The sequence below is a fragment of the Spermophilus citellus genome (genome assembly GCF_964194105.1).
Source record: "Spermophilus citellus genome assembly, chromosome: 9".
In the NCBI taxonomy this organism is placed as follows: Eukaryota; Metazoa; Chordata; class Mammalia; order Rodentia; family Sciuridae; genus Spermophilus; species Spermophilus citellus.
In genome coordinates, this window is record NC_138191.1 from 101,593,887 (window position 1) to 101,619,951 (window position 26,065).

The following is a 26,065-nucleotide window of genomic DNA, read 5'->3' on the forward strand; positions in this document are numbered from 1 at the left end:
TATTTAACATGCTCAATGGCTCCTTCATTATCCTCAGGGGGAAAAAAAAACACTTCTCCAGCCTTTCTCAGACAGAGAAGGGCTGCTGTAGACTGGCATTCAAAGCCCTTCGGAATGTGGTCTAAGGACTCCTTCTCTCACTCATCTCCAGACATCCAGCATTTTAGCTACAATGAGTACTGGTTATTCCCAAAATGTGGCAGGTTCTTTTACACTTAACTATCTTGTCCTCCTGTTTTCTTTTTCAACATAATTCTTTCTGTTTCTCTGCTTTCTTATCTTTGGAAATCTATTTTGAATGTTACCACCTCCAGGAAGCCCTCACTGACAGCCCAGATTGGTCTAGGAGCTCCCCTCTGCTCCCTTAACACTCTTCCCCACAACAGGGGAGCTGCCCTTCCCCAATATTTGATGAAACCTTGAAGAAAAGGACAAGCACTCTGTAGTGAGCCCTTCCATAGGACAAATCCTTAACACTTGTCTCCTGACCAAATGAAAATATATTTCCATAATGTAAGCCCCCTTTCTCACTCCAGGATTGACTGGAGTGATTTAGTAGTTTCAGTACAACCAAATATTTCCCCTGCTTATGTTTTAAAATGTTTCTTTAATTATAAAATTTATACATGTTTATTCAAGAGAAATATAGGAAGGGATGGGGGTATAGATAAGTGGTAGAACCTGCCTAGCATACACAAAACCCTGGGGTTCAATCCCCAGCATCACAAAGAAGAAAGAAAGAGAAAGGGAGGGAGGGAGGGATAAAAAGGAAGGAAGAAAGAAAACAGAAAAATACAGGAAAAATGCTACCTTAAAGACTACCACCATTACCAAACCAGTCAAACTAATATATTTCCTTATGAGCTTCTTTTATGCATATTTTAAAGGTGTTGAATACCTATCTAATCATGTTTATTATTATTTTTCTCTTAATGGTACAATATAAGAATTTTCCATATTAATATCATTTTTATAGCCATTATTTTAATGACTGGATAATATTTCATTGAGCAAATAAGTAAATAGTAAATTATTCACTCCTTCTTTGTTGAACATTTAAGTGGATATTACTTCATCATAAGAAAAAGTTCTATGACAGGAATCTTTGTGCATAAAACACTTCTCTATCTTTAGGATTTGTTTCTTGGGATCAGTGCCTGTGGTTGTTTTTATCTTGTGAAAATCAGGGCATTGATCTAGCATCTGCCTGTGTATTCTCCCCCAAATCTTCCAGACCAAAAAAGCAAAAATACATTAGCGCCCTGAGAGTCATTTAGCCCAGTGTTCCATGTATGGCTCCTAATTAAGACAATGTGCCCCTTTTCAAATGTGGCCATAAATATTTGGCTTCGGTGAAGTAGATGCCAAGGAGATAATATTGATTGCAAATCACAGCCTCTGTAATTAACCAATTTGCACAGCTGGAAGATGGAGCTGGTGAAATCATTTACTTCTGAAAGAGGATGGTGGCCTTTCCAAATTTGTCACTCAAATATGATTTTGACATAATCCTGGGAATGTTCCTAGTCTGGCTACAGACCCTCAGGTGTTTAATAAGTCACCAAGGCTCTGAATAGACAGGGATATCTTAGTCTTTTGCCTGCTGACCATATAGCCTCTACTCACGGAATCTGCATCTCTCACGTACCTTTGCAAATACATATAAACACATACTAGGAGGGGGCATGGATTGAGGTTGGCCCTGCATCCTGTGCTCTTTCTTCCTTTTGTGGTCCAACCAGCATCAGGTTGGGCTTCCAGCCTTCTATCTACTGTGGGATTTAGCTCTGGATAGGTAGGCATAGCATAGAGCCATCACTCTATATGGCTAGGCTGGGATTCTTGTGACCAAAGCTATTGGGAGAACCCAAGCTCACCAGCATGGGAAGGGACCAACTTGATCCAGACACATGCATACATAGAATAGGGGTCCAAAGAGCCATGGGATTAATACTAATATACCCTTTCACTTAGGCAGCATGTCTCAATTTACACATGGAATGATAGAAAATTATTTTCTTGAATCTTCTCCAGAATCCATACCTATTTGAGACACAAAGAAACCAAAGTTTAGAGTAGTTGAGTCACTTTCCAAGTTCATTCTGATACCCTAGATGGCAAAGTAAGGTAATAAACTGGGTATTTTGACTCCATGGAGTGACTGGAGTATGTTAAGTTCTTTGCATCCACAATCTCATTTAATTATAGGCCAGTCAAGTCAAATTAGTTCCCTTTTAAGTGGACAGGGGATTCATTAACTTAACTGAATACTACCCTGGTGATTAGAGATCCCTAGGGGCAGGAATTAGTAGAATTCAACAATGTCTCCTGTGGGAGAGGGCCACTAGTCTCTAGCTCTCATAAAAACTTGGACAAACACTCTCTAATCTCATTTCTTCCCCATTGCCACAACTTCTATTCAAGTATCATGCACCTCCTAGAATAGTCCAGGTTCTCATTTCCAGGCTTTTTCACATGTTAGTCCTTCAGCCTTGAATGACCTCCATAACATTTGTTGGTCTGCTTAATGCCTATGTATCCTGACCCCCTGTGAAGTCATCCCCTGATCCCTCCTTCCCCAAACATTTGCACATCTGTGCTCTCACAGTGGTTTGCACAAACCTCCATAATAGCATGTATCATATTATACACACATACACACACACACACACACACACACACACACACACTCATCATCATCATCATCATCATCATCATCTGAAATCCTTTATTGGAAGATCATTGCTATTTACCAAACAGAAGACTTAGACCCCCTTGACTGGGGACCCCTCTGCCCAGTGGAGGGCAGTAATGGTGACCTCTGCCACTCCCTAGACCCCTGGGCCTTTGGCATAATGTTGACAGTTTTGGGGATGCTGTAGGCAGGGAAACCCTTGACTCAAAGCAGAGACTCGGATTAGCACTGGGGAACAGGGCAATGAAAGAGGAAGGCGGGGCAGACCCCTGGAATCGTGGGGACCAGCAAAACTAGAGGAAGCCAGGGGATGGAGACATAGTATCTATTTTTTTTTTCTGTAAAGGGGAGCATATATGTCTGCAGGCAGGTGGTGGGGAAAGGGTAACATTGCCTGGGGTGGGTCACGCACTGACATCTTTCTCATCACCCAGCTTGGGAACTTCCAGCAATTGATCCCTAGACCTGGCTCTTCCCCATCCTTGGCCTCGCTGGACTTGTAGTTGGGGACCCAGAGGCCAGAGTCAATGCAACACTGCATGTGGTACTTCTCATCAGTAGGGACCATCTCGCTGATGGAATCTTGGAGCATCTGCACATCCTTCATTTCAAACCTCTTTTGAAGTTCCTCAGGGAGGGACTCATAGACCTCTATGAGGTCCAGGCCTCATAGAGGTCTATGAGGCCTCATCCTTCATGGTCTTCTCAATGAGCAGCTTGGCACCACCCCACAGGGGCTCCTTGAAACCCTTCAGCTCTTCATTAAAGCCTTCCATATACTAGCAGTCAGCCATCTTAATCTTAGTGAATGACTGTCTGAAGCAGGCATGGGGGTCCACCTTCAGACTCTTGGCTAGCTCCAGGATAAACTGCAAGACAATGGTCTGGTGGGCCACCTACTCCATCAGTGCACACTTTTCCTCCATCTCTAGGTCAGTGCACCAGATAACCAAGTAGTGGCTGTCTGCTCACAAACCAAGTGGACATCGTCTGATGGGTATTTCTAGCTGTCTTCCCAGCGGCAGAGCATTCCAAAGTGCTTGATCTGTTTCTTGTACTTCGCCACAAAGGTTTTGTGTTTCTGCTTCCTCACTTCTTTCAAATCCTCGTCTGCTTTCTCAGGCTTGGTCTTGACCATGCTCTTGCTGAAGCCATCTTTGCTGAGCATGTCCACATTCCAGGGCATGCTCTTTTCCTTCTTGCGCCTCTCCTCCAGCCTCTGCTCCCAGCTCTGCTCCTCCTTGCGCAGTTGCTGTGCCTTAGTCTGCAGTCACTCCAACTCCACCTGGTCACATTCAGCCACCTCCAGCTCCTTCAGGTTCCGTTGGCACTTGGCCCCCCTGTGCCTGCAATCGTGGCAACCCCTGTCCAGCTCCTCCTTCTCCTTCTGGAACTGCTCCATGTATTACACCTGGCTTGGTGCCACCAGCAGAAGAGGCTGGCCAAGTCAATGCTGGGGTGCTTCTCATCCTCATTGTCAGACATTTCGATGTGGTCCCACACACTGTAGTCTTGTCTAGCTGGCCCAGCCTGCTCTAGCTCTGGAAGCAGAGGCCACAGCAGTGCTGGAGATTTGGGCTGCAGAGCCCCACCCCTTCTGCTTCCATTCTCTTATTGTATTATAATATCTTTTTTTCTTCATTATATTGTGTGCACTGTATGGGCAGAATTAATCTAAGATTAATTGGCACCCAAATATTTGTTCAGGCAAGAATGCTTGCATGAAGAAGCCTCTTTCAAGACTCTTGCAAAAGTTTCCAGGTGCCAGAGCTTGAAAGCTATTAATTGAAGAGACCAGGTCTCATAATCCACTAGGGAAATGGACTAATCCACTAGAGTTATGGACCAGCAAGGTGTGGGGGGGCAAGTTTTCTTCCTTTCTTTAGATGCATGATCACTTTCTTGCCTGAGTGACCATCTGGTTAAAAATTACTTCTGCCTCTAATTTTACCTCATACAACAGACATTTAATCCTAATCTCATTCCCACAAATGCCCTTCATAGGCATCTCTGTGAGCTTCTTTTTAGGTTGACTTTACAGAGGAAAATCTGGCTGTTCAGCCACAAAGGATTGTCTTGGATCTGATCAAGACACTTCAGATCTTGCCTGTCCATCCAAAGAGTGTCAGTGCAGCAACTATTTCAAAGTTGCCTCCTTCTCCCAATTTACACACAACCTTCTCATCACTCAACCACTACTAACCTAACAAAAGCATTTATCTGTAACCCAGGGGGCAAATTCCACAAATCAACAGAACTGGCCACATTTCTGTCTTTTCTCCCTCTCCCTCTCTTCCTCTCCCCGTACACACACACACACACACACACACACACACACACACACACACACACTGCAGCTCCTCAATGAGTGGATAAAATCTTTCCATGTTTTATTTAGTTTGAGCAGCTGATGCCAGAACAAAGGTAATGAAATATATTAATTACATTAAAGATGTTTTAGAAAACCAGGATTTGCTTTCAGAAAGAAAGCATATCTGACTCTGAGCCGAGTTGATAGCAACAGGCAGATGATTAACAGCAAATAACATTAGCGTTGTAATTAGAACTTCCTTGAACTCTTAACCCATCTGTGTCTCTGATTTCTAGATCCATACAGTGAAGAACAAGATGATCTTTTTTTCTTTTTATTTCTTGATCTAGCTGAATGTTCAGAATATATTCTTTCTCAAATAAATATTACTAATCTCTGTCATTTACTGGCCAATGACTGTGTGCCAGATGCTCTACAGGTTCTAAGGATATAAGAATTGCTATATCATGGACTCAACCCTTGAGTACGTAAATAAAATTTACTTCTCTCAAAGGTCCTATCTGGAAGGAATTATTGTCTCTTTTTTATAGATGAGGAAACTGAGAGTGAAGTGACTTGTTGAAATCCACTCAGCTGGTAATATAAGCACAGATTCAAAATTAGTTCCATCTGACTCCTGTCAGTGTTCTCCCTAGTGTGCCACAGTGCTCTACAAATGACCATTATTGTCATTATCTTGATAATTTACCCACGCTGGTTGACTCTCCATTATTCCAACTCACAGTTCTGTTCAATGGCAGAAGAAAGAAGGAAAGAGAAAAATGAGATTGAATAAGAGGTCAAGTACTCTGCCTGGCTGTTCCAAAAATTATCATTATCATTAAAATAGCACCTGGAGTCCCAACCAAAATAGCTGACAGGCAGAGCCAGTGATGGGGAAATCAAGCCGTTATTCAGTGTATATGTTAGCAAGCAAATGGTGCCAGGAGGTCTGGACTCAAAAAATACCTACATTTAACCTCATCCCATCCAATTCTCCCTGGAAACTCCCTGAGGCAAATATGTTCACAAAAGAGGAGAAGTAAGTTATCATTATTAGCTAGGACTTTGGCTCCAAATCCCAGTGTGGAATGCCACAGACCTGAACTGATCTAAAACCAGATTTCTTTTATCCCAAGCTAGTGAAGCTCAAATGGTCTAGAAACAATACAGTTCCTAAGCCTTCTGTTTCCCCAGCTCCCTAGCCTGAGCCTTGACTTCAAGATCAAACTGCCCAAAATGTCCCCATCAAAGCCATAGGAAAAAGATCAAAAGAGTCCACACAAGGAAGGTTAGTAACTCTAGTGCTGGGATCTAACTCGCTTCTGCTCCATGACCAGTTTGTGATCCATTCCCACAGAGGCTTCAAAAGCAGTAAATACACAAAGCCTGACCCATGAGAAGCAAAGCAAAACCTTATTCATAGGTAGAACTTTGAGCCCAAACCCTAGTGCAGAGAGCTCTGGAGCCAGGTTGTAGATCTGGTAAAGATAACATATGGAGCTTCTATCATTGAGCCCAGGCTCCCTTCAGATGAGGCCAGCCTCCTTCTTGGCGCCTATAAACTTTTTCCTCTTCTCTGAAACCTCAGTCAAGAATCCAGAACTCCCTGATGCATACACTTGTTAGTCTAGACCTCTAGAATAACCAACTTGATTTCCCCTTTACTGAGTTCTGCTCATACTTTGTTTTTAAGCCAGTTCATCTCCCAAGCTTGCCTGTGTCTCTCTAAAACAATCTGACACTATCTCTTCTTTACATATCTATTTCTTTTTCTCCTTCAGCAGATATTATCTTCTTTTAGAAACCTTCCCTGATCCATTCTTTCTTCTTCATACCTCACTCTGCCTCCAGTCTAGGTTAGGTGATTCTTCTGTACTTCCATAGCACCCTTGGTATCAATCTCTTACAAATACAAATTTGTATTTGCTTGAATGAATGTTTCTGCCCAAGAATCTTTAAAGGCCAGAAATGTGTCTAATTCATCTCTATTTCCCCAGTGTTTATCCAAGGATCTGGCAGAACAGGAAGATTTGATGAATTAATAAATTAAGAAATTATTGAATTTGTCCACTCCAGTACAGTATAACCCAGGAAGGAGAAAAAATAAGAACATCTGATCCAGAGTTTTTATTATACATTAAGATCAAGGTCCTAATGTGCTGCCTATTTCGGTTCTTCCTGACCCATAACCACTGAAATTTCTATTCATTCAAAAACCAAACTTACCCTCTTCCTCCTAGTCTAGCACATATTCCTACTGTTTTAAGACCTGTTTTCTGACTCCAGTTTTGTAGCTGTCACTGGACAAATTCTGCTCTGACTCATCCCCTGGAAACATCTGTCCTTTTTGATGCCCCCAAAGGCAATTCACACCTATCACAGGGTCCACACAAAAAGGCTCACACTTATTATCTGTGTTGACCTAAATGGTCGTCTCCTTTCATTTTCTTTGACCATGCTGCCCTGGCTTCCAAATAGACCTTTCTGAGTTTGCCTTTCTGCCTGGGCTTCCAACTTATCTCCAACAGTTACCCAATCCCTGTGTAAGATGTTGCCAAAGGACTCCTTATTTTTCATCTCCTCTTTTAATGCCTGTGAGCCATGATCAGATGGACCTTCTTTGCACATTGCTGTATCAACCTCTCTAGAAGGAATCTATAAATTCAGATCCCACCTGTACCCCAAATGTCCCATAGGACACAATATAATGTTCCCTTAACACAAGATAAGTCCCTCAAAGGAACTCTCAAGGAGAAGGCTGAACCTAAACTAGAAACCAAAGTTGTCAGGAGAGGGAAGAATTATGAAGATGATCTTAACTAGGAACCAAGATATCAGAACAGAAATCAGAGAAGAATGGAATTTAAGGGAGGTTAAAAAAAAAACTAGATCAAATTTTCAAGAGCAGGAAGAACTGGTACAAGTTGTCCAAGTTGAGTTTGAAATAAATCAAGAAAGGATCCAATCATGTACAAGGATAGACCAGAATATTTGAATTTGGTAGAATCAAAAATTAGGAAGCTACAAAACTGCACAAGAACACAGAGAGGGCGCCAAACTGGGATTCAGGAGACCTGAATCTGAGGTCATGGCTTTATCACAAGAGGGCGGTGCAACTTGGGGCAACTCTCTTTCCAAATCTGCCCCCACAAAAGTTGTATACAAGGGGTTAGGAGTGCAACCCATGGCAAAATACTTGTCTAGGATGTGTGAGGAACTGGAGGAAAAAAAAAAGTTGTATGTCAATGTCTAGTGGTCATAAAAGTGTCTCCCAGACCTTGGACCCCATGGCACATGTGAATTGGCCTGAAGAATTTGAGTTTTTCCTCATCTAGCATCCACCTCACTTTCTCCACCCCAAACTGCTCAGGATCAGAGCTCTGAAGGGTCACCTATTGTATCCCATCTGTTGGCGACACAGCCAGAAAGCAAGCTCCTGCCACATGTGCTCTGGTTTATTCCTGATACTTTCCAGAGAACTGAGACTGGGGAATGGGGAGGGAGGAGAGGCCTCCATGCAGGATCAGTTACAAGCATTGTTGTCCTGTTCCATATGAGGGGACTGGACCCAAGCTCAGCAAACAATCAGCATGTGGAGAAACCTGGGCTTTATACCAACTAGCATCCTCCAAAGGTCAAATTAGAGAATTGGAATTTAAAAGAGAAACAAATAAAATGAACTGAGCGAGTAGCTCTGGACTGATTGCCTCAAATGGATAGGGAGGCCACATCTCTGCCCTTTGTATTAGTCAGTATTGGCTGGACCAGGCTTTTGGAACAGATAATTCCAAAACTTCAGTAGCTCATCACAGTAAATAAAGTTCATTTATTGGTTGCATACTAACAAATTTTCCAAAGCTGAAATTTTGGAAAAAATAATAAAAATAGTTTCCAAGCTATGTGGTAGCTGCTTTAATCTCAGCTACTCCGGAGGTTGAGGTAGGAGGAAAGGAAGTTTGAGACCAGTCTGGGAAACTTAGTGACACCCTGTCTCAAAATTTAAAAAATAAATAAATAAGTAAAGTTCTTAAGCTGTAGCTCAGGGGTATAGAACGTGCCTAGCAAGCATGAGGCCCTGAGTTCAACCCAGTATGGAAAAAAAACTTATATTACTGATATTAACTCAGTAGCTATTATGTACCCAGGATTATTCTATACACTATGCACAAATTATCCCCTTTTGAACACATGAATACATCAAGGCTAGAGAGGTGAAGTGATTTGACTGAAGTTACACAACCAACAAATAGTAGAACTGGGATTATACCCCAAGATCATCTAGCATCAAGACCTGTGCTTTTTCCTTATTCCACACTGTCTCTGAAAGGGGAACCTGAAAAGTGTTCCTTCTCCTGAGCACTATCAGTCAGATACTTCTTCTACGGAAGAGGAAGGAAAAGAAATCATCTAACAGATGGTCTAGGCAAGACATTTTACAGAAATTATTTGTGTTGTTCTTTCAGTTTGTCTATTGTTGGTAGTGAAGACTACTCACTGCATGGCCATCTATTGTATACTTGTCTCACCAGACCACAAACACCTCAAGGACAGCAACCATGAGTCCCCAGTGACCAGCATCAAGCATGACAGAATTCTAAAAAAAAAAAAAAATGTTTGTTGAGTTCATGCATGTATTCATTTTTTCTTTAACAGAATTTGGAGGAATCTTCAGATGTATGGTTAAAATCAGACCATAAAATCCCCAAGAGAAAAGTCTATGTTCTATAGATTCTTATAGTTTATATATTCAACATATTAACAGGCATAAATTAGCTTTTCTACCACCCTCTATCGATTAAGAAGTGAACTCCCCTGTTCCCCACCCAGAATAAAGTCCAAGAAGCAGGGAGGAAATTAATTTGAGAAATATTTTTGAAAAGATGAAAAATGAAGTATTCCTGACCAACAGGATGTCAGAGGTAAGGGAAGAAACATGTAAAAAGTATAAGAATACCTATCTTCAGATATTATATAGGCCCTGGGAAGTGATATGGAGTATAAGCAGAGCTGTAACTGAGGTTTCCCCAGGCTACCCCAGTATGTGGGCACAAATGGGTCTCATGTACAATAATCAATTGTGATTTGTGCCTTGTGCTCCTACCTGCTAATGCAGGACTCTGGCTTCCTTCAAAGTCTTGCTGTTTTAGTCAGCTTTTTTGCTGCTGTGACTAAGAGACCAAACCAGAACAACTGTAGAGGAGGAAAAGTTTATTTGGGGGCTCACGGTTTCAGAGGTCTCAGTCCATAGGCAGCTGGCTCCACTCCTCCATTGACTGAAGTTACATAACCAACAAATAGCAGAACTGGGATTGTACCCCAAAGTCATCTAGCATCAAGGCCTATTCTATTTCCTTAATCCACACTGTCTCTGAAAGGGGAACTTGAGGTGAAGCTGAACATCATGGCAGTAGAGTGGTGGAGGAAAGCTGCTCATATGATAATCAGAAAGCAGAGAAAGAGAGAGACTCTACTTTCCATATACCAAATATATACCCCAAAGGCACAGCCTCAGGGACCCAGCTCCTCCAGCCACATTCTACCTGCCTTCAGTTACCACTGAATTAATCTCTATCAGGGGATTAACTCACTGATTGGGTTAAGGCTATCATAACACAATAATTTCTCCTCTAAATCTTCATGAATTGTCTCACACATGAGCTTTTGGGAGACACCTCACCTCCGAACCATAACACTTGCTCAGTTATTTCTTGAAGTCTCCAAGTGGCATGACAGGTGCTCTCACAGAGGATGAGATAAATTTCCAAAGAGTATGTGCCACATTGCTTCTTTCTTGCTCAGCCCCTCCTGTGAGGGTCCTTACTTCCGACATTTGAGACTGCCACACTGTACTCAGGGCTCCCTAGGTCCACAGGGAGAAATCCTATGATCCAGCCAAGTGCTCTGCCTGTTTATTATGTCCAGCTGCCAGAATAAGAAATAACACAGCAGCCAAACCTGTACCCCTTTCAATCTAGAAATGGGATAAGTGTTCATCTCCCTCACTCTGTATTCACAGCATTGTGATTCTTTGAGAAGTGACTTCTATCTGCAGCCTCCCTTTCCCTGGTGCTAAAAATGAGTCCATAGGACTGGTCTAGGAAACTACCTCAAGATCAGACATCCCACAACCATTCTCCTCCTTCCCTAAAGTACAGATAGTGCATAATCCCTTTGTGCTAATTTTGTCCTCCAAGGATCTTCATGTGAACAAAGTCTTGCAAGGAGTCTTCCCCAACAATCCTTCATTGCCTAGGCTAAAGCTGGGACCCAACCTCAAAAGAATAAATATAATACTTCCATTTTTGTTTCTGGAATCATGTCTTCCAAAACACACATCTGATATTTTTCTCTAGATGCATTTATTGAGCACCAGCCATGCTCTAAACATTATTGAAAGAGCTTTTTGTGCATCCCAAATTTAGTCCTCACCTCACCCCTATGGTGTAGGTATTATTAATACCTTCTACAGATCTGGGGAGGGAAAGTGCCTGACCATGGCTGACCAGCTCTGGCACATTCATTCATTCATCCAGGTCTTGGCCTTTATCCTGATGTGCTGACAGCAGCCTCTTCCTGGATCCCATGCTCTTTTGTTTATTGCCTCCCCTGATTACCAGTTTCACCTCACACTCTCAATTTTCCTTTCATGCTTCATCCACTAGTTATGACACCCAACACATCTTCCCAGTTGTGATCTCAGCCTTTCTGAACAAAGTTTGGTTTTCTCTTCTTTACTCTTCCATTGGCAAAAACACAGGCTTATGCCTACTTCCCCTTGGGACTCTCCTCTGTCCCTGCCTCATGAGTGAAATTTAAACCTGACTTTCTATGGCCATGAAAGTGAGATCTGACAGTCCCTTTATAAACCACTTGGCCTTGGGAAATATCTTAACATCTCAGTTCAGGACTTTGATTTAGTTGACTGAAAACCAAGAGTGGTAATACCTGTCTTGGAGGTTTACTGTGGGAAATAAAAAGTATTTAAATAAATAAGACAAAGTTTATAATGGTGCTTGATATATAGAAAATGTATAGTAAACAGTGCTCAAAAAGAACTGATGTTTACAAAACACTCATCACCTGCTCTACTAAATGCTTTATAGGGCTCATCTCATTTAATTTTCCTCTCAATCATGTGCTACAGGCACCATTAATATTCCATTTTACAGATGGAAGAACTGATACCAAAATAGGTTAAAGGATTTACCTACCCACAGTCTCAAATGGCAGATTTAGGATTTGAAGCAGATACTTCTATTTAGTGACTCACTGTCTTATATTGCTTGGCACAAAGCAGACCCTCTACAAATAGGGTTGTGAGCTGTTGCTAAAGGAATATGGTAAATGAATGCATTTTGCTTTGCTTCCTTTGGGTCATTCATTATCTCAGACACCAGCTGTCTATCCCAAGTCTTGCCCAGTGACCTTCTCAGCCTCTAAAGGAGACAAAGAAGATGTGGCAGTTTCCTATACCCCTAGCAGCCCTGCCCAGCCCACTCTTTGGCTGAGTTCCTTGGCCAAGAACAGTATGTGGAGAGATACTTTCACAACTCAGAGGTTGCCAATGGAGTACTCCTGCAGAGCCAGGGCCTTTTGCCAAGCAACTTCCCCTGCCCTTCTGATATGCAGATGTGTGCAAGAATCCTGCACATCTGCACAGGGAATATCCAAAAGCTGTGACTTGGCTGGAAAGAAGGAAAATGTGACTGTCAGCTCCATAGGAATGGCTGTTCCTTAGGGGCCAGGCAGGAGATTATAGCAGAGCATGGCCTGGAACGGTCAGCCCCAAAGCCTTCCTCCTCAGAATCAGCTCCTTTGCCTCTGGCATTTTAAAAGTTTATTTTTCTCATACTGAATGGCAAAAGAAGTCAGAGAAAAAGGAATTCATCAGGGCATCTTGAGTTCACTGCTGCTTTTGGTGACTGAGCCCTGGGCTGGGACAAAGAAAGAGCACAGTTAAGATTAAAGGACATGGGGGTTCAACTCAGGGAAAAGGCTAACTTGGTGGAAGGGATAAGGTTATTGCCTTCAATCACTGTAGGAATATCTTAGGGAAGAAAAAAACAGGACAAGAACAAGGATCAATGCAGAAACATTAGAAGTAGGGATGTTGCAAAATATGAGTGGCTATTGCCCCAATTCAAAATTGTCCACCAGTGGGATCAGCTGCTCTGAGAAGTAGTGAGTTTTCTGTCCATGTTGGAGGGCAAGGGTACCAAACCACTGCTTTTTGGAAGAAGAGAATGCTGTAGCAGGGCCTCACACACCAGATGAGAGGTCGCACATCTTTGATTTAAAACAGGGGGCATATACGGGCTACTAAGAGTCCAGGAATTTGCATTTCCAAGGTTATGAAGAAAGGCATGTAGTTGTGTGTATAGGCGTCCAAGATATGAAAGATGTGATTATTTGCAGAACCTAATCTCATACCTCCCCATTCTTGCTGAACTGAATATTGCAAAAATATTCTCATTCGTATTTGGAATAGTATGTTTCTAAGCAATCATACTTCTGAATACTCATTCCAACCAGGAGACGACCTGAATATTGAATAGAATAAAAATGTATATATTAGATTACTTATTCAAATGCCTATCTGGCAGTTTGGATAGAATTAAGCAATAGTCCAATCTGGCTGTTGTTTTATGCATGGGATGTCAAAGCTAAACAGCCCTTAGAGAATATTCTCTCATTCTTTCTCTGCACAGAGTCTTACCATTCTGTTCTATTCACAGATGGGGAAACAGGCTGAGAGAGGGGACTATACAGTGTGGGGATGGGAGAGTAGGTCCCAGTAGCTACCATTTGTGGCTAGGCAAGCTAATATTATCCTGGTTGGACAAAAGAAGCAACTGAGGCTTAGTATGATTAAGGAGCTTTTGCAGAGTCACACAGTTAGTAAATGGCAGTTTCTGCATTGCAAGCCACTTCTTTTGCACTGCCTCACTGGGTCAGAGAGTGCGTTTTTCCTTCCATGCCATCTGAAGACTATCTGCAAGGATGTTCAGCTATGAAATGTTTGGAATTGATGATAACCCTGATCTACAGTTGAGGATATCCCCATGAATATATGGAACTGCTTTTTCAATTACCCGAACTAGGGATTCTACCACACAGTACTCTACCCTACATGTTCTAATTGCTCCATGATAGCAAGCAAGAATATCTTGTTCTGCATTTACTATAACAAAAGACAATAATTCAAATTTGTCTTTTGAAATAAACCCAAGAAGTCCTTTCAATAGAAATGTTTCCAGCTGGGTCTGGTGTTGCACACCTATAATCCCAGTGGCTTGGGAGGCTGAGGCAGGAGGATCACAAGTTTAAAGCCAGCCTCAGCAAAATCAAGGCACTAAACAACTCAGTGAGACCCTGTCTCTAAATAAAATACAAAATAGGGTTGAGGATGTGGCTCAGTGGTTGAGTGCTCCTGAGTTCAATCCCCAGTACTCCCTACCTCCCCACAAAAAGAAAACACCTGCTCAGAACTTTCCTTGGATATCATTTCTAAGAAAACTTCCCTGAACACCCCCTATCCCAGGCCCCAGAGCACTTATCATATAGTATTTTCATTGCATATGGAATATTCTTCCCATTAAATCATGAGTATTTTTAGTCTAAAACCACCTCAGCATGGGGTCTGGTTACCTAGCAGGTGTCTGGGAGGGTTTGCTGAGCAAATGGATGGATACTTTACTAGCATCACTCTAAGGTGATCTTAAAATAAGACTGAGTAGAAACTCAAGAGGGAGGATATTTTCTTCCCTCCCCACCCAGAGTTTGTTAATCTCTGACAATCAAAGAGGATCTGGCAAGCCCTGAAACTTAGCATGATGCTTCCATCTCCACTAAACAGTAACTGAAATCTAGAACAAAACCTCTGAGCTTCCTGTGGTTTTTGCCAGTGCTGGGAAAGAAGAAAACATGTGTTTCCACTCAGACTCAAATCTTACTTCATATCACCAGTCAATTCTAAAGTCACTTCAGCATTCTCCCCCCAGTATCATCCTTACTTTCCTCCCTCTCCAGTCCCCCAGGGTCCTAACCCCTCTGGGAGGCCTTACCCAGCCAGGTAGCCCACCTTGATGTCTTCCTCCCAGCTCCTCTTTCTTACTTAAGGCACTTCCTGTCCTGCTTATCAGATGCTGCTTGTTACTGCCAGTTATGAATGGTCAGGGTGGGTGAGGAGATGTAAATGAACAGAGCATAGGCTCTGAATTCAGAGAGATTTAGGAGTAAATCCCAGGTTGACCAGTGGAAGAAATACAAGCCCTTGGAACATTTACTTAACCCGAGGCATTAAAATGGGGAGTGGGTATAAACTTTCTTCTCAGGATTGTTGGGGTATGTCTGGGGACCCTGATGATTGATGGCCTTTTCTGCAGAGCTAGGAACCTCTTGCTTTATCTCCAAATAACTCCATGATGAAACATCATGGCAGGGTTTCTCATATGGAAGTCATTTGATTGAACATGTCTTTTACAAAGAAAACTTTGACTATGGCACAGAGAGTCAATTGAAGAAGAGACAGTAGAGGAGAGAAATCAGGTAAGAGACCTTAGAGGGATGGTCATCGTTTGGCAGAGTAGAGGGGGCCATTTGTCAAAGTCTGGAGTTGGAGAGGGTAACAGCCCAAACAAAGAAGGTAATGAGGAATAACAACAGCTAATGTTCATGAGTTCCTACTCTGAGCCAGAAATTATGCTAACAGTTTATAGGGATTATTTCACTGAATCTTGTTAACAGCCTGAGATTTTAAATCTCCATTTTACAGATGAGAAAACTGAGACATTGAGAGATTATATAAATTACCCAAAATGACATATTAAGTAAGAAAATAGGATCCTAGACTGAACACTCTCTCTCCAGTGCCTAGATACATAACCCCCAGACTATCTCGCAACTGAAACAAAAATTGGAGAAGAGCCATTTAGATGGTGAAATTGACAGGACTTATTAAAAGATTAGCTGTAGTGAGTGAGGAAGGAAGCGGGTAGAACATAGGATGAGTCTCAGGTTTCCTTCCCAAGATTTACAGCTCCCGATAGGCAGAGCCAGATTTTAACCCAATTTTGTCTAATGCCAAGGGACTTTTCATAGCCTCGAAAATTTCACCTGAGAGCTTGGTGTTCTAGGAACAATGGATAACATGAGAATTTCATAATTCTTTTGTTTCAACCATTATACCAGGACTAGATTTCCTTAAGATATTGACAGTATAGGCTTCTTCACAGAGAAGCTTAGTATCAATTATAAAGAAAAATAGACAAGAAAATGCATTTGATAGCTTTGCTTCTTTTGTGCCAAACAAATGCAAAAGAGGATTCCTACCCCAGCAGCAAAGAAGGACAGAATATCATTACAGCCAAAGGTAGACTGGGGTGAGCTTGAGCCCTTTCCTGTGCCTTTCTCCAGCTCTTCTCCCTGCCAGGCTGGGCTGGATACCAGAGATGGTGCTAGGTAACAGCTTTTAACCAAGGTGTGAAGTGGACAAATAAGTGGGCCTTCAAGGGCTGTTTGAAAGAAGAGGGAGTATGCTTTTCACATAAGAGAGGATGCTGTGTCTGAGTTTTAGCATTCAGAAGAAGCCAAGTCACGTGATTTCAGGCAGCATACTAGTCTGAGCTGCTTAACCTTCACTGGAATGCTGTATGATCAAGCCCTGTTGAATTTCCTCTTTTCTCTCAGACATTGAAAGACCTGAAATGCTGGGTTGATACTGAGGGTCTGAAGCATGGCAGTCCTCTGGAGTAGAACATGTTAGGTTAGACAGGCAGAGTGCAGAGCCTGATGCTGGGATTGGGAGTCAGTGGTCTAGGGCATAAGTGAAACAGTAAAACAGATGAGAAAGTCTTACCCAGATCCTTCCTGAATGGTCCAAGTGGAGAGGCAAATCCAAGTATGAGATGAGAGAAGAGAAAGCAAGATCTGAGTCTGTGGGCCATGCATTGGTATGGAGGATGGGGCCAAGGGCAAGGCCTAGGGACAGCCTCTGTGTATTACTAAAAGCATAGGCTCTGGAGCCTCTGTGGGACGCTGTGGGAAGAAAGGGCTTTATTAAGCAAAGAGGGAAAAAAATGATTAAGATGTAGTTCCTGTCATCCAGAAGCTCTGACTGATGGAGATGCAGATACAAATAAGACATTCCAATTGAAAGTTCTAAAGCACATGCTAGGGATAGGCATAGGAATAGGGCAGCGTTGGGGGAAGTTCGCCCAACCCAAGGTCTCTGGAAAGACTCCTCGAAAGAGATAATGGCTAAGGTGAATTTGAAGGTAAAGAGTTAGCCAGAATAAGGTTCATGAGAATTCCATTCTTGGAACCAGCGCAGCTTCAACATAAGCATAAAACAGCATGTTGTGCTTAGTAAAGTAGAATATAAGGAGAAGCCAGAGAAAAAGCTAGGGAGGAGGGCTCTGCTGGATCTGGAGGCTAAGGAGCCTGGACTCCATCCTGAAGCTGATAGGAAGCCACCAAAGAGTTTTAAGCAAAAGATTCACATGGCCAGTTTTGTGCTTTTAAATAGGTCACTGGCTGGTAGGGGAGAGTATATTAAAGAGCGCCAGCTGGAGGCTGAGGGAAATCTTTAATTTAATGTTTCTAAGTCAAAGGTCAGTTATGCTTAGGTAAAGTTAATTAGGGAAGATTCATAAATGTGAATGATGACTGATAGATCCAAAGCTAAAATGAAATGTTAACATTTGTGCTCCTATATTCAGTGAGCCAACTTCCGATTCTCTATACTATAAAAGGTGATGTGAGTGGGCATGATGCCTTTAAGGGCCCTTCCAGCTTTAGCTCTCTAAGACTCAATAATTCTATTTTTCTACTTAGGGCATGAAATGGATGTTTATGTCATTGCACCCCTAGGAGAACATATGCTTTGGGTTCTGCTTTCCTTGTGTCAGAGTGGGCTACACAGAGGTTTGCCATTACCTTACCTGTTCTCTTTGTGGAAAACACTCTATTTATCTGATGGTTGTATTGGATCAGGATCTATACTGGAATCAGGGCCACTGCATGGCCAGGATCAGGGTTTATTGTGTGGCTAATGTCAGGACCTAATTGATGACCAAGATTGCTGCTCAATCTATGGTTATGGAGATGAGTTAAGGTCTCTGAAATCATGTCTTTAGACATATTACTGTAGTGTCTGCTCAAATTAGCTGACAGAAAAATTGTACTGAGGAGTCTGGGCACACGGACATGGGAACTCAAGGATTCTACTAGTACTGGCTATGCCAGTACTCTGTATATCCGAAAGCTAGAAACAAAATGGATATTCCAAATCTCCCAAATCTTCAGAGCTTACCTCCAACACAGCTCTAACTCAGATTGCTGTTTTAGTGTCGTCTGCTTCACGACTGAAGGCTCCTTAGGGGAGGGAGCCCCTCTGTACTTATCAGTCTTTATAAGCTGTTATTCCCCACCCATTTTAATTGAGGAATTCTTTAGTTACAAATACTGTGTCAGGTGTTGGAGTATAGAAGTGAACAAGTCACACCCAGCCTCTGCCTTCATGCACCTTAATATCTCTCCAGTGATAAGAAAATAGATACTATTATAGGAGATGAGGATCAAAGACTACTAATAGAACAAGAGAGTAAGAGTCCTAAACAAGTGTGGGATTAGATGTTTGAGAGCTGAAAGATAAAATGTCATTGAACAAAATGGTATAAGTGTTATAAGTAGGGGGAATAGCTTTTGTGTGAAAACCTATCAGTAAAAGAAATTGGCCTATTGATGGAATCAAAAGACCAGTTTGATCCTTGTGATAGAATTGTTTTGTATCTTCAGGATGGTGATGGTCACACGAATCACATGTGCTACAATCACATAGAACTAAATATACACACATGTAAACAAATGAGTACATGGAAGATAGGTGAAATATGAATAAGGCCAATGGATTTTAATAATGCCAATTTTCTATAGTATGTGAAATACTACCATTAGAAGAAACTGGGTAAATATTACATATATTTGGATTATTTTTAGAAGTATATGTGAATCCACAATTACCTCAAAATAAAAGTTTAAAAAGAAGGAAGAGAGGATCAGTGAGTAAAAGGAAAATGAGAAGAACAAGGTGGTGGCCAGTCCGACTGATGCAAAGAGAATAAAGGAATACCCAGCATGAGGGGCCTTTGAAAAGTCTTATTCAAAGTGTAACATCATCGGATATGTATATGAGGAACATCACTCTGGTTTGGAGAATGCACTGTGAGGGGCATGATTAAGAGCAGGGAAATAACAATTGATTAGGAAATAGATTTGAGAAATATTTATGTGCAGAATCAATGAAGTTGATGAATAAGAACAGAGGATAGGGGGAGTCAAAAATGACTCACAGGTTTCTAATCTGATCTGATCATTGTGTGGACAATGGTATTTTTATTAAAATAGGGGACACTTAAAAACAAGAAAGGTTTGAAGAGATGCATTTGGAATGTCTGAGATGTCCTCAAGACTTCAAAATCTAGGTGTCTAGTGAGCAGCTGTGTGCATTTAGAGCTCAGGAGAGAAGGCTTACACCAGGTGTGTGAGTGCACAGAACACAAAGGCAAGAGACCTAGGGAAAAATTCTGAGGACTTCTGACATCTAAAATGGGGGTTAAGGGGCCTACCAGAAAAACTGAAGACTGTCAAAGAGACAGGAAGAAATTCAAGTTTACTGAAGCCAAGAGGTAAAATGATTACTGGAAAAAGACAAAGTTGGTGGTATGAATGATCCTGAGAAACCAAACAAAAAAAAAAGCATCCTTGAGTCAGTAGGTGGGTCACTGATGACTTTTGAGAGCAGGTTCAGTAGAGACAAAGGCCAGAATGCAGTGGGGTTGAGCAGTGAATAGGAGGTGAGCAGATGCTGATGAGTGTGGACAACACTTTCTTTCAAAATCTTCTGCTTGTGAAGAGGAGGAGAAAAGGATGTAAAGGAGAGGCAGGGATGGGGAGAGGTTAGTAGCTGTTGTTGTGTTTTTGAGGCCAGGAAAGTCTTGAATATGTGTGAGTGCAGACAGGAAGGAGCACTCTAGGACAGAGAGGCTAAAGATCCACAAGAGAGTACAGGTCTTGTCACAGGGCAGATGCACCATGAACAACCAGTGTTTTCTGAAGCAAATGAGCAGAGAGCGTTCCTGTGGGTACAGTTTCTGGGTTCTGTCACACTCCACTAGCTATTCTAAAAATGTTGCTGTGCTTCCTCTTCTTGCAACAGCTGGACCATTAAGAGCTACACAGAAACCACCTTTTCAAATTCTATAGAGAAGACTCAATTGCAGATCCTAGCAAAGGTGCTTCCTCTCTGAAGAGCATGTGTGGATGGAATGGCCACTTTTGTGCAGCACCTAACCCTGGCTCCCAGCACAAGGGTGCAAACCCACAGCAATAGCAAACAGATTTCACCATGGCTTCTTACCCACCACCTCTGTTTGAGCAGTCCACTCTCAGAGAACCAGCTAGGCAGAGGGCACACTCTCAATGACGACCTTATGCCCACTTCAAAAATGCAGTAAGGCTGATTAGATAAACTAAACGGTTTGAAAGTGTGTGCTTAGAGATATAATGCCATTATATTTCACTTAGACGCCTCTTTCAATGTCAGCCACTCCTTCTCACCAGCTCCAGCTACCCAGGGTGAGGTATTTAACTTTCTTGTTTAACAACAGGTAGCAGATCATGGGATTGTTGTGAAAAATAAATCAAAAGAACATAAATTTAAAAACTAAGCATATATCAAATTCTTATTAAATTCACATTTTCTTCCAAGAGTCCAAATTTCTTTCTCTCACCAAGTGCCCAGGCCTTAAGACTGAGGACCAAATGGACTGAAGAAGTACCTGACATGAATAAACCTCAAGATATCATCTATTCCTTGAACAGATTCTTGTTCTTTTGTTTTGGGGTCCTATTATAAAACAGCTTTCAATTTAATGTGTGAAATGAAATCCAAACTAAATGTTAAATTGAAGGTGGGGTGAATTTGTGAGAGAGATGTTCTGCGAGTTTGCTTTATCACAAAGTTTCTTTAAATATGTGCTCCCCTGGTGCAATTAAGCATTTGTTTACAGATCATTAATTATCTGGCAGAGAGGCCTGGCTGGAAGGAATATGGCCGAGAGGCACAGCTGGAGAGTTGGAAGCTTATGCCAAGTGAGAATCCATCAGTACCAGAGATAGTAAAACTCAGAAATGATTGTGTAAATCAGGGATGAAGAGGAAGTCCATTTCCAAGAGCTGAGTATGATGGCACTATGAGACCCTAGCTAGGCTACTCTGGGGGCTGGGGAATAACTCGCCAAGTGAGAGAAGGCATGGAAACTAGAAAGGATCTAGTTAAATTTGGGACATTTTGAGTATGAGGTATCTCTGGGACATTGAGATAGAGGAGGGGGTCTAGAAGACAGATGAATAGCAACACCATACCCTAACAAGGCTTAAATATTTGTAGTCTACTAAAAAAATTCTAAAAACACTTCACACTTTTCTGCCTCTGCATACACTGGACTTTCTAGCCTGCATAGCCTCTCACACCTATTCATCCTTCAGGTATTAGGCCCAACCAGCCTCTCCTGGAAGCCCTCCCTGCATCCTCAGACAGGCACAGGCTGCCTTCTTCGGAGACAAACCACCTCTAAGAATGCATATTTCCACCCGCATGGATTCTCCTGATTTAACCAAGATGACATAATAAAGTGTAACATGCTCAGCTCAGGGAACTGGATAACTTTCTTCTTCTATTGCAATGAGTACATTTGCTCCCCAGCAATCTCTTAGTTATATTAGTTTCTTAGGGCTGCCACAAACTGGTTGGCTTAAAACAACAGAAACGTATCCTCTCACTATTCTGGAGGCTAGAAGCTCAAAATCAAGCTGTCAGAAGAGCCTCTGAGGTACTAGATAGGACCCTTCCATGTCTCTTCCAAGTTTCTGGTGGTGGCCATTGATCCTTTGGTTTTTCTTAGCTTGCTTGCAGTTACATCACTCCAATCTCTGTCTCTGTCCTCACATGGCCTTCTCTCTATGTGTCTCTGTCTTCCACAGGGTATTTTTCTCTTCTTATAATGACACCAATCATATTGGATTAGGGAAACCCCAATGTTCTTAATTTGATTCTATCTGAAAAGACCTCATTTCCAAATAAGGTCACTTTAACAGATACTGGGGTTAGGATTTCAAGATATCTTTTTTGAGAGGAGGGTCATAATTCAATCCATAATACCCATGAAAAAAATTTTTCCTGCAGGATGATGACTGTTGTTTGTCTCTGTCTCACTACTTGGTATAAGGTTTGGGCCAGGATATAGTTTTTGAATGATTGACCATAAGCCTGTGTTTTTGATATCAATACTTTTTTATGTTTTATGAATATCAGGGTCCACTGTATACAAAGATCTGTGCTATATGTTTTCTGTAGGGTCTTTCATTTAATTTTATCAAATGTCCTAGAAATAGTCTCCCTACCCCATAGATGAGGAAACCATATAAAATATAGAACTATAATTTAAACTTGAGTTTGGGTGATTTTGATCTCAGATCATTCTGCTACATTCTACTGCTTTTTCTTTTATCTTTGTTTGAGTGAAGTCTCTTTGTAAGTTAAGACTACCCCAATTTCTTTCAGGGTAAACTTCCCCCCCTCCAAATAGGTTGGGTTCGTGCTTTGGTCAGAGTGTTAGAGAATCAACAACATCCCTTGATAGGTGTGGGGGCATAGAGTGTAAGTACAGAAGAACATGGAGATGGAAATAGGATAAGCTCTGAAAGGCAGGTGACACTTAAGGAGAGAAAATTTGCAGGTCCTTTTACTACCCTCTCTCCAGCCAAGAGAGCCTTCTTCCAGTGCTAAGCCTTGGAAATGTTGAATTATATGCTTCTCTAGAATTAGCTAAGCTAATGCCCTTGGAGTTGACAAGATAACCTTTATTAAAAGCTTTCCCTATAATCAAGAGAAAGCATTGCAGTATAGGAAAGAGGAAAGGCCCACAAGAAGCTTGGTCCAGTTCTTATTTGGTCAATGATGAACACTCAACTTTGGATAAGTTGTTGTCCTTCTGGCTTTAGTTTTATAGAACAAAAAGTTTGAGCTATAAGTTCTCTGAAGTCACTAGTCTAGGTTTCTTGCTTCTATAGAATCTGTTTCTGTTTTATGACTCTATTTTAAGGTGTTTGTTACAATGCCAAGAAAAGTGGAAAAAAGAACCTTCAGGATGAAATTTCTCTATGCCAAGGAAAAAGATTTTTTTTTCCTTTTTTCCCTTTTTTGCATGCAAATCTCAGCTTTGCTTCTCCCGTGTCTGTCTTTTCATTCTGGTAACCCTCACAAGTTTTCCCAGTGGCAAAAGCACTCTCTGGCATGATCTTTCCTTGATACCAAAAAGAAGTTAAAAACATGTGGACAGTTCTTGCCTGGCTTCTATGCTGCTAAATCTGTTATGTTCTCTTGCTGTGACCCATCCAAAAAGAGAGATGGAAGAGAAAAGGGTGCATAGATCCAGATTGTTTAGTTTAGGGGCAATTTTCAGCCCCTTTGCCAACTGTAAGCACAGTGATTTCACTTCCTACTCTGCTTTCAGATTCTTGAAAATGTGCAGGCCCTAAGTGAACATTTTCTGGCAAACTCTTTCTTCTTGGATAGACATTGAGCATATCAAGAGGAAAAAGACACCTTGTTTTTTGTGTAGTTGAGGCTTGCCTCCACCTGGGGTGGAGACAAGTCAAAGAGATAGAGTTTTAAATATTTCGTCTTTAAAGGTCATAGCAAAAGATGGGTTGGCTTGGAAAAGAGAGTGTTCCTCTTGCCAAGAGTCGATGTTACAGCTGTCCCCTGAGCTGGTGAATCTGCCTGCCAGAGGCCCTCAGAGTCCTTCCCCAGTGACTTCCCCAGGGAGCCTAATGTCTCCCTCCCTTTCATTTTATGAGTCTTCTTTTCCTCTTATTCCCCAAGGAATCAGGGAACAGGAATTTGGATTTTTGATCAGGCAGCCCTGACTCTACTATCATTAGTAGCAAGAGGAGCTAGCCTCCCAGACTCTGCATGGAGTTGGTGATAGGAATTAACATACCTACTGAATGATCAGCAGTGTGCAGAGACCACTGGGAAATATAGCAGGTGTGAACCACATGGATTTCATACCAGGCTCAAATCCAGTGCATGACTTGGGCTCTCTCACTTTCCCTTTTTGAACCTCAGTAGGTGTGTCTCTAAAACAGGGATAATAGCATTCACTTCCTGAGGTTATTATGAGGATTGTATGTGAAGCATCTGACATTACTAGGGACAGAATAAGAAGCTCAATAAATTTGCAACCTCTTCTTTGCCTCTTCTTCTCTTTTCCAAATATTATCTCATTTAGTCCTCTCAATAATCCTAAAAGACATTTCATTTTCCCATTTTATGTATAAGGAAACTAGTTTGTGTGTTTCTCTACTGTATTCCAAGTATTAAGTAGAGATTCTGGCATATTGTAAGCCTTCAACAAATCATTCAATAGTAAATGAATGAATGAACAAGTAAGAGTCTAAAGGGAGTTAAGAGTTTTGCCCAAATTTCCACAGCTAGTGTCTTGGCTAAGTTAGGACAAGGCAGGGCATCACAGAAAAATTCATGCAAGGAGATAAGAAGAAAATCCAGAAAGGGAAACAGAAAGGCAACACATAATTCATCCTTTTTATGATTGAGAACACTGTGTTTCACAATTCCAAAGGCATGCTTTAAATATGCAAAATCAGGACACGATTATAAAAGCAGACAATAAAATCCTGAACTCAACTTAAGTCCCCAAATTCCATAAAAGTAGAGATCTCAGTGAGATTCCAGTTTTCTTAAATAAGGCAGACTGCCCCACTGGCCAGGAAGGGATGGTGGGTGGCCTACATGCAATGATACTGCCCAGCCACCAGGGACAGAGGAAATAATACTTGACCCCAAATTAACTCACCCTAGAGATCTGGACTTGTTGTTACCTTGTGAACTTCTAAAAAAAAAAAAAAAAGTAAAATAGAGAATCTATAAGACAAAACTGAAAAGACAACGGCAATATTAGGAAATCTACTGTGTGAGAGGCACTGTGCTTGCCAGACACTTCAACTGCACTGTATCAATTAAACATCATGACAACTGTATCAGGTTCTCTCTGACAGGTCAAACACCTGAGTCAGAGATTTCCCCAAGGTCCCACAGCACCTTGGTAATGGAGCAAAAATGGAACCCGAAACTGAGTGCAAAGCCCATGCACTTTTCACTTTTGTAAAAGTGCTACCTCTCCAGAATAGATCCCAGAGCCAGAAGCAGAGCTCAGTGACTGCAGACCATTCAGTGGACCACCAATATGGCAGGGCACATTAACAGGCTAGGAGGTAGGATCCTTTCAGTTACTTACTCTGCCTACCAATTAAGAGAAACTTCTCCGTAGCCGCTCTTCCAGAATTCCTATGTACCCATGTGGATCTTTTTCCTGTCCATCTTAAGTCCCAGAAAAAGAAAAATACCTTGCTCTTAGCAGAGTATCTCTTTTTCATTTATTTTTGCCATATATTTTTCAAATTAAAAAGTTGTGCCTGATAAGATAGGGCTTTGATATTCTATACTCCAAAACATCCACTACCAGCACTAAAAGAATAAATGAAAAAGAGCTATTCAAACAAAATATGAGCTGGGCACAGTCGCACATAGCTGTAATCCCAGTGGCTTGGGAGACTGCTGCAAAAGAATCACGAGTTCAAAGCCAGTCTCAGCAAAAGTGAGGTGCTAAGCAACTCAATGAGACCCTGTCTCTAAATAAAATATAAAATATGGCTGAGGATGTAGCTCAGTGATCCAGTGCCCCTGAGTTTAATCCCTGGTACCAAAAAAGAAAAAAATGTATGTCAAAAGGATATATATCCTTTTGCCATCACAGAATAAAACCTTAGAAGTCAAGAGCTTTTAAATTTTTGATTGGCATTAATAGGTGACCATTTTTTGCTACTAAATAAATTTTGAATAAACAAAAGTAAGTCTTTATGTTGTGACTTGGTATATACTCCCACATACCATGACATAGGATGTAAATATC

At 41.6% G+C, this 26,065-nt stretch overlaps 1 protein-coding gene and 1 pseudogene across 3 annotated transcripts in view; one reads left to right on the forward strand and one right to left on the reverse strand.

The window, feature by feature from the left end:
- AGBL4 (AGBL carboxypeptidase 4) overlaps positions 1–26,065 on the forward strand; it is a gene marked incomplete at both ends in the record, with an annotated part of 1,419,693 nt that overhangs the window by 1,129,520 nt on the left and 264,108 nt on the right. The window lies entirely within an intron of this gene.
- LOC308656800 (hsp90 co-chaperone Cdc37-like) lies at positions 3,100–7,637 on the reverse strand (annotated as a pseudogene). Its single transcript has 2 exons — positions 7,490–7,637; positions 3,100–4,236 (listed from the first exon to the last, which is right to left on the reverse strand). The product of its transcript is annotated as a hsp90 co-chaperone Cdc37-like (transcript).